General features: G+C 23.3%; 1 protein-coding gene across 1 annotated transcript in view; it reads left to right on the plus strand.

Annotated features, from left to right (window-relative positions):
• Positions 1-9,756, plus strand: part of smpd5 (sphingomyelin phosphodiesterase 5) — a 20,591-nt gene continuing 10,835 nt past the window's right edge. The window contains exon 1 of the mRNA XM_016466896.1: positions 1-156. The gene's annotated coding sequence lies outside the window, so the exon portion shown is untranslated. The remainder of the gene's footprint in view (positions 157-9,756) is intronic.

The raw sequence follows: 9,756 nt of genomic DNA on the forward strand, positions 1-9,756 counted from the left end.
GGGCGCGCGCATGACCCATTATACCGTGCGCGCGCGCGTCGAACTCGCTGGAGGCACGCGAGCAGCAGCAGAAACGCCACGTAAACAGCGTCCGGTGAACGAACGGACCGTGATGAGCCGCAACATCAGCACGCGTTCACCACAAAACCCGCTCAGGTGAGTGACAGACACACAGACAGGTAAACTCTGACCGCTGGCACGTGATCACAGGCTTCTACACGCGGAAACCACTCGCGAGCGAATAATAATTCTAATCTGATAATTTGGCGCAGATGGCCGAAGACGTCGCCAGCACACGTGTGGAGTGCGTGTTGATTTCACTATCGACCCGCGCGCGTTAGAACGCATCAGTGTATCGATTAGGTCGCATAAGTGTCGTCAATGCTCTCGATCGATAAATCAATTCCGTATTAATCCAGTATGCGGTTTAAGTACAGCGGAGGAAGCGCAGCTGTAAGCCTCTAATCTCTCTGAACAGCATACTACATACTAGAGTCTGCAGTGCATACTGGGCATCAGGATCAGGGATGAAGCAGGGCTGCTGAGGAAATGCACCAAGATCCTCTGATGGCTATCTGTTAGATAACATCTCCTAATATCCTGTAGTTCTGGGCAGGGCTGTTATGTGTGAGTTGAGTTCAGAAACACATGGGAGTTGGGTGATATTAGTGAAAAGTCTACACACAATTTTGGAGCAAGAGGAGGCTTGATGTTCTTGTTTTTACAGTATATATATATATTTGTGTGTGTGTATATATATATGTATGTGTGTGTTTATGTGTGTGTGTGTTTATGTGTGTGTGTTTATGTGTGTGAATGCTATAATTCAGGATCCCATGGAATTCTCACAAGTGCTTGTTTGCTGCCGAACAAACTTATGTGTGTGTGTGTTTATGTGTGTGTGTTTTATATGTGTGTGTGTGTATATATATATACTGTATATATATATATACTGTATATATATATATACTGTATATATATATATACTGTATATATATATATACTGTATATATATATATACTGTATATATATATATACTGTATATATATATATACTGTATATATATATATACTGTATATATATATATACTGTATATATATATATACTGTATATATATATATACTGTATATATATATATACTGTATATATATATATACTGTATATATATATATACTGTATATATATATATACTGTATATATATATATACTGTATATATATATATACTGTATATATATATATACTGTATATATATATATACTGTATATATATATATACTGTATATATATATATACTGTATATATATATATACTGTATATATATATATACTGTATATATATATATACTGTATATATATATATACTGTATATATATATATACTGTATATATATATATACTGTATATATATATATACTGTATATATATATATACTGTATATATATATATACTGTATATATATATATACTGTATATATATATATACTGTATATATATATATACTGTATATATATATATACTGTATATATATATATACTGTATATATATATATACTGTATATATATATATACTGTATATATATATATACTGTATATATATATATACTGTATATATATATATACTGTATATATATATATACTGTATATATATATATACTGTATATATATATATACTGTATATATATATATACTGTATATATATATATACTGTATATATATATATACTGTATATATATATATACTGTATATATATATATACTGTATATATATATATACTGTATATATATATATACTGTATATATATATATACTGTATATATATATATACTGTATATATATATATACTGTATATATATATATACTGTATATATATATATACTGTATATATATATATACTGTATATATATATATACTGTATATATATATATACTGTATATATATATATACTGTATATATATATATACTGTATATATATATATACTGTATATATATATATACTGTATATATATATATACTGTATATATATATATACTGTATATATATATATACTGTATATATATATATACTGTATATATATATATACTGTATATATATATATACTGTATATATATATATACTGTATATATATATATACTGTATATATATATATACTGTATATATATATATACTGTATATATATATATACTGTATATATATATATACTGTATATATATATATACTGTATATATATATATACTGTATATATATATATACTGTATATATATATATACTGTATATATATATATACTGTATATATATATATACTGTATATATATATATACTGTATATATATATATACTGTATATATATATATACTGTATATATATATATACTGTATATATATATATACTGTATATATATATATACTGTATATATATATATACTGTATATATATATATACTGTATATATATATATACTGTATATATATATATACTGTATATATATATATACTGTATATATATATATACTGTATATATATATATACTGTATATATATATATACTGTATATATATATATACTGTATATATATATATACTGTATATATATATATACTGTATATATATATATACTGTATATATATATATACTGTATATATATATATACTGTATATATATATATACTGTATATATATATATACTGTATATATATATATACTGTATATATATATATACTGTATATATATATATACTGTATATATATATATACTGTATATATATATATACTGTATATATATATATACTGTATATATATATATACTGTATATATATATATACTGTATATATATATATACTGTATATATATATATACTGTATATATATATATACTGTATATATATATATACTGTATATATATATATACTGTATATATATATATACTGTATATATATATATACTGTATATATATATATACTGTATATATATATATACTGTATATATATATATACTGTATATATATATATACTGTATATATATATATACTGTATATATATATATACTGTATATATATATATACTGTATATATATATATACTGTATATATATATATACTGTATATATATATATACTGTATATATATATATACTGTATATATATATATACTGTATATATATATATACTGTATATATATATATACTGTATATATATATATACTGTATATATATATATACTGTATATATATATATACTGTATATATATATATACTGTATATATATATATACTGTATATATATATATACTGTATATATATATATACTGTATATATATATATACTGTATATATATATATACTGTATATATATATATACTGTATATATATATATACTGTATATATATATATACTGTATATATATATATACTGTATATATATATATACTGTATATATATATATACTGTATATATATATATACTGTATATATATATATACTGTATATATATATATACTGTATATATATATATACTGTATATATATATATACTGTATATATATATATACTGTATATATATATATACTGTATATATATATATACTGTATATATATATATACTGTATATATATATATACTGTATATATATATATACTGTATATATATATATACTGTATATATATATATACTGTATATATATATATACTGTATATATATATATACTGTATATATATATATACTGTATATATATATATACTGTATATATATATATACTGTATATATATATATACTGTATATATATATATACTGTATATATATATATACTGTATATATATATATACTGTATATATATATATACTGTATATATATATATACTGTATATATATATATACTGTATATATATATATACTGTATATATATATATACTGTATATATATATATACTGTATATATATATATACTGTATATATATATATACTGTATATATATATATACTGTATATATATATATACTGTATATATATATATACTGTATATATATATATACTGTATATATATATATACTGTATATATATATATACTGTATATATATATATACTGTATATATATATATACTGTATATATATATATACTGTATATATATATATACTGTATATATATATATACTGTATATATATATATACTGTATATATATATATACTGTATATATATATATACTGTATATATATATATACTGTATATATATATATACTGTATATATATATATACTGTATATATATATATACTGTATATATATATATACTGTATATATATATATACTGTATATATATATATACTGTATATATATATATACTGTATATATATATATACTGTATATATATATATACTGTATATATATATATACTGTATATATATATATACTGTATATATATATATACTGTATATATATATATACTGTATATATATATATACTGTATATATATATATACTGTATATATATATATACTGTATATATATATATACTGTATATATATATATACTGTATATATATATATACTGTATATATATATATACTGTATATATATATATACTGTATATATATATATACTGTATATATATATATACTGTATATATATATATACTGTATATATATATATACTGTATATATATATATACTGTATATATATATATACTGTATATATATATATACTGTATATATATATATACTGTATATATATATATACTGTATATATATATATACTGTATATATATATATACTGTATATATATATATACTGTATATATATATATACTGTATATATATATATACTGTATATATATATATACTGTATATATATATATACTGTATATATATATATACTGTATATATATATATACTGTATATATATATATACTGTATATATATATATACTGTATATATATATATACTGTATATATATATATACTGTATATATATATATACTGTATATATATATATACTGTATATATATATATACTGTATATATATATATACTGTATATATATATATACTGTATATATATATATACTGTATATATATATATACTGTATATATATATATACTGTATATATATATATACTGTATATATATATATACTGTATATATATATATACTGTATATATATATATACTGTATATATATATATACTGTATATATATATATACTGTATATATATATATACTGTATATATATATATACTGTATATATATATATACTGTATATATATATATACTGTATATATATATATACTGTATATATATATATACTGTATATATATATATACTGTATATATATATATACTGTATATATATATATACTGTATATATATATATACTGTATATATATATATACTGTATATATATATATACTGTATATATATATATACTGTATATATATATATACTGTATATATATATATACTGTATATATATATATACTGTATATATATATATACTGTATATATATATATACTGTATATATATATATACTGTATATATATATATACTGTATATATATATATACTGTATATATATATATACTGTATATATATATATACTGTATATATATATATACTGTATATATATATATACTGTATATATATATATACTGTATATATATATATACTGTATATATATATATACTGTATATATATATATACTGTATATATATATATACTGTATATATATATATACTGTATATATATATATACTGTATATATATATATACTGTATATATATATATACTGTATATATATATATACTGTATATATATATATACTGTATATATATATATACTGTATATATATATATACTGTATATATATATATACTGTATATATATATATACTGTATATATATATATACTGTATATATATATATACACAGTATATATATATATACAGTATATAGATTGCCATAAGGATCATGGATTTGATTCCTAGGGAATGTATATGTATTGAGAAAATGTATTCCTTTAATGCAATGCTAGTCGTTTACATAAAAGCATCTGCTAAATGCATACATTTAAATGTAAAATTTATGACCAACATTTTGTAATTCTTCATTTCAGACGTATTGATTAAAGATTAGAAGGCCAAAACATAAAAAAAAATAAAACCTCTGCATGGATGAATCCTTTACAATAAGATCAATAATGTGCATTTAGAAAACAGGTAGAAATGTTATTTCATGCCAAGAATATGTAGTGCAATAAACGTGACCGCAGTAGCTGTCAGGGTCTGTATTTAGTGTCTCTGTGGTGAGTTTTGTTGAATGTGAAAATGAAAACCACCAGGTGAGAAGTGAAACGGACTTTAACGCACATCAGTGGATGCATGGAAATAAATTCCAACCAAAGGTTAAGAAAACAGGTTTCTCCTGTTCAGCTGGCTGCGACGTCACTGTGTTTGTCAAAGCCATTCACTGAACAAGTGCATTGAAATGAAATGAAAGGAGCAGGGATAGTCGACAGCTCACTATCACCAGCTGACTAGTTGCATGTAGAGGTAGATATAGATTGTTTTTCACATTTTTATTGTCACTTTAGTGTTTTAAAGGGGATGAATTAAGCTTTCACAGCTTTTTTTCACAGCTTTCGTTAAGACAGACTAGTCATTCAGTTGTTCAGACTAGTGTTGTTTAAGTTTCATGTACTATTATAGATTTTATAAATAATATAAATCAGTTTGTATTTTTTTTATTTGAATTTTATTTTTGGGTCAAAGATGAAAAAGGGTTTAAGCATAAAAACAATAAGTGTACAATTTTTTTTACTCATAACACAATAAAATGTAATATGCTCTCTTATTCTTTTATATATTTTAATATGTACAAGTCAGAATAAGCATGTTGTTTGAATTTTTACACAAATATTGTGTTACACTGAATGACAATATAACATTATTTCAACCAAATTTGAAAATTTTATTCTCCAAAAACTTATTTAAAACCTTCAAAGTAGACACTTTGCTTATATTTAATGTGCTTTCTGTGGACATATAATCACTTTTGTAAATTTCTTTTGATGCGGACATCTTAGCGTCTTTGACCCATATACAGCAATTGGCCCAATGAGACTGCACTGTGGCCTGTGAAGCAGCGCCTGTATATTAATATCCTCACGTCTCCTGTCGTTCCACCACAGCAGCAGATTCCCGCTCAGTCCAGTAAGGCCCAGGCCTCACCGTTCGGCATGGGCTCCAGTCACAGCTACCAGGCCGACCCGTCCTCTTACAGCCCTCTGTCCAGCCCCGCCACCTCCTCGCCCCTCTGGAACAGACTAATTACTTTCACCCCAAATACTAATTAGTTGTTATTTTACTTTTTTTTTTAAATTTGCCACTATCCTAGGTTTTGCCCATTTGTCAGTACAATTTTTTTTACTCATAACACAATAAAATGTAATATGCTCTCTTATTCTTTTATATATTTTAATATGTACAAGTCAGAATAAGCATGTTGTTTGAATTTTTACACAAATATTGTGTTACACTGAATGACAGTGTAACATTATTTAAACCAAATTTTGACATTTTATTCTCCAAAAACTTATTTGAAACCTTAAAAGTAAACATTTTACTTACATTTAAAGTGCTTTCTATGGACATAAAATCACTTTTGTAAATTTATTTTGATGCGGACATCTTAATGTCTTTGACCCTTTTAAGTTTTTGCACTTTTATTTGTCTGTACGTTATTATTTTTATTTCAGTTTTAGTTATGTCAACACATCAAGTTGAACTAAAGAAAAAATGAGAAATCTCCTTGACAACTAGCTGAAATAAAACAAGTTTTTATATCTTATTTTATATTTTAGTTAACGTTTATTTTATTTCAAGTAACAAAAATGTTTTTACGGTTTTAAGTTTAGTTAACGATAATAACCCCCTTTCATACAACTCACTAACTAGTTGATATAAATATATAGTAAATATATAGTCTTTCACTTTACTAACACGAATAGTTTTTTTTTTAATGAATGTATTCATTTAAAAAATGTCTATTTAGTTTTTAATTCTTTTTATTTTAGTTTTAGTAATTTTAGTAATTCAAGGTAAACTAAAAGAAAATGAGAAATGTTTACTCTGCAACCAGTTGACATTTTTAAATATTTTGTTTTAAGTAATGAACCGTATTTGTTTATGTATTTATTTTTAGGTAAATTTATAGCTTTTCACTTCCCTAACGCTGCAAACTCAGAAATTGTTTATTATTATTTAAAAAATGTCTATATACTTTTTTTGCTCATTTTTATTTTATATTAAGTTTTAGTAAAATTTTAAATTTTAGTAAAATTCTAGTTCCGATTTTTCTTCTTCTCATTTTAGTAACTAAAAAAAATTGTGAAATGTTTAATTGGCAACTAGCTGAATTTAAGTATTTTATTTCACTTAAACATTTAACAAATTTTAAGTAACAATGTTTTCATTTTAATGGTTTTAGTGTTAGTTAACGATAATAACCCTGGTTCAGATGACCCACTGAGTAGTTGATTAACAATGAACTAACAATGAAGCCGTAGTTCACTGACAAGCTACGCAAAAAACCGCATTCATAATTAATCGCGCGATTATGAAATTGTCCTGCGATTATGAAAGCAGTTTGTGTAGCTCGTCAATGAACTGCGGCTCTGTGTAGTAAATGCTGCTCCATCTGAAACCATCGAGCTTTTACCCGGCGAGTTTGAGTCGTTTATAACGTGCATTTGAAAAAGCAACATGCGTCAAACGTCTTTCCGAACATGAGAAGCATTTATGAACCTCTTGTCCCACAAAATACCACATTTCATAACATGTTTTTATTCCAAACTAATTTAGCATTGCCTTATAAATATACTTTATTATAATGAAAAGTATAAGAAGAAGAACTTGGATAAACCACATATGTGACCCTGCAGCACAAAAGCAGTCTTAAGTCGCTGGGGTATATTTGTAGCAATAGCCAACAATACATTGTATGGGTCAAAATTATCCATTTTTCTTTTATGCCAAAAATCATTAGGATATTAAGTAAAGATCATGTTCCATGAAGATATTTTGTAAATTTCCTACCGTAAATATCAAAACATTGATATATGCATTGCTAAGAACTTCATTTGGACAACTTTAAAGGTGATTTTCTCAATATTTAGATTTTTTTGCACCCTCAGATTCCAGATTTTCAAATAGTTGTATCTCGAACCAAATATTGTCCTATCCTAACAAACCATACATCAATGGAAAGTTTATTTCTTCAGCTTTCAGATGATGCATAAATCTCAATTTCGAAAAATTGACCCTTATGACTGGTTTTGTGGTCCACGGTCGCATATGATTTAGGACGGTAGTGTAAGCAAGTTTAGTTTGAAATAGTTTAATAGTAAATAAGACACAATTAGACAGTATTTAAATAAAATAATATTAAGAAGAAATATATATTTGCAACAACTGATGGAGTACTGAATGCTGCACACATGCGCAGCGTTGTCATGGTAAAATTTGGTCAGTCATTCCCTTCGCCAAGAGAGTTCCAAACGCTTATACGAGACCGTAAAGCCCTACATCCTTTAAAGAACACACTTCAAGGGCTCGAAGGGAATAGGGCATAGGTATGCTCACTTCCATTTGGAATTCGCCCAATGAAAGCAGTTCAATCTTCTGTTTCCTGGAACGACGTGCATCGTGCATTACCTGCGGGGAGTATTTAGAGTTGCGTGAGAGTGCCCTCTGGCCTTCGGATGGAGATTTACTATTTACTACTGAACCGTGCTTCACTGAAAGATACGCATGACAAT

The sequence above is a fragment of the Sinocyclocheilus anshuiensis genome, unplaced genomic scaffold (assembly GCF_001515605.1).
Source record: "Sinocyclocheilus anshuiensis isolate Anshui unplaced genomic scaffold, SAMN03320099.WGS_v1.1 scaffold480, whole genome shotgun sequence".
NCBI lineage: Eukaryota > Metazoa > Chordata > Actinopteri > Cypriniformes > Cyprinidae > Sinocyclocheilus > Sinocyclocheilus anshuiensis.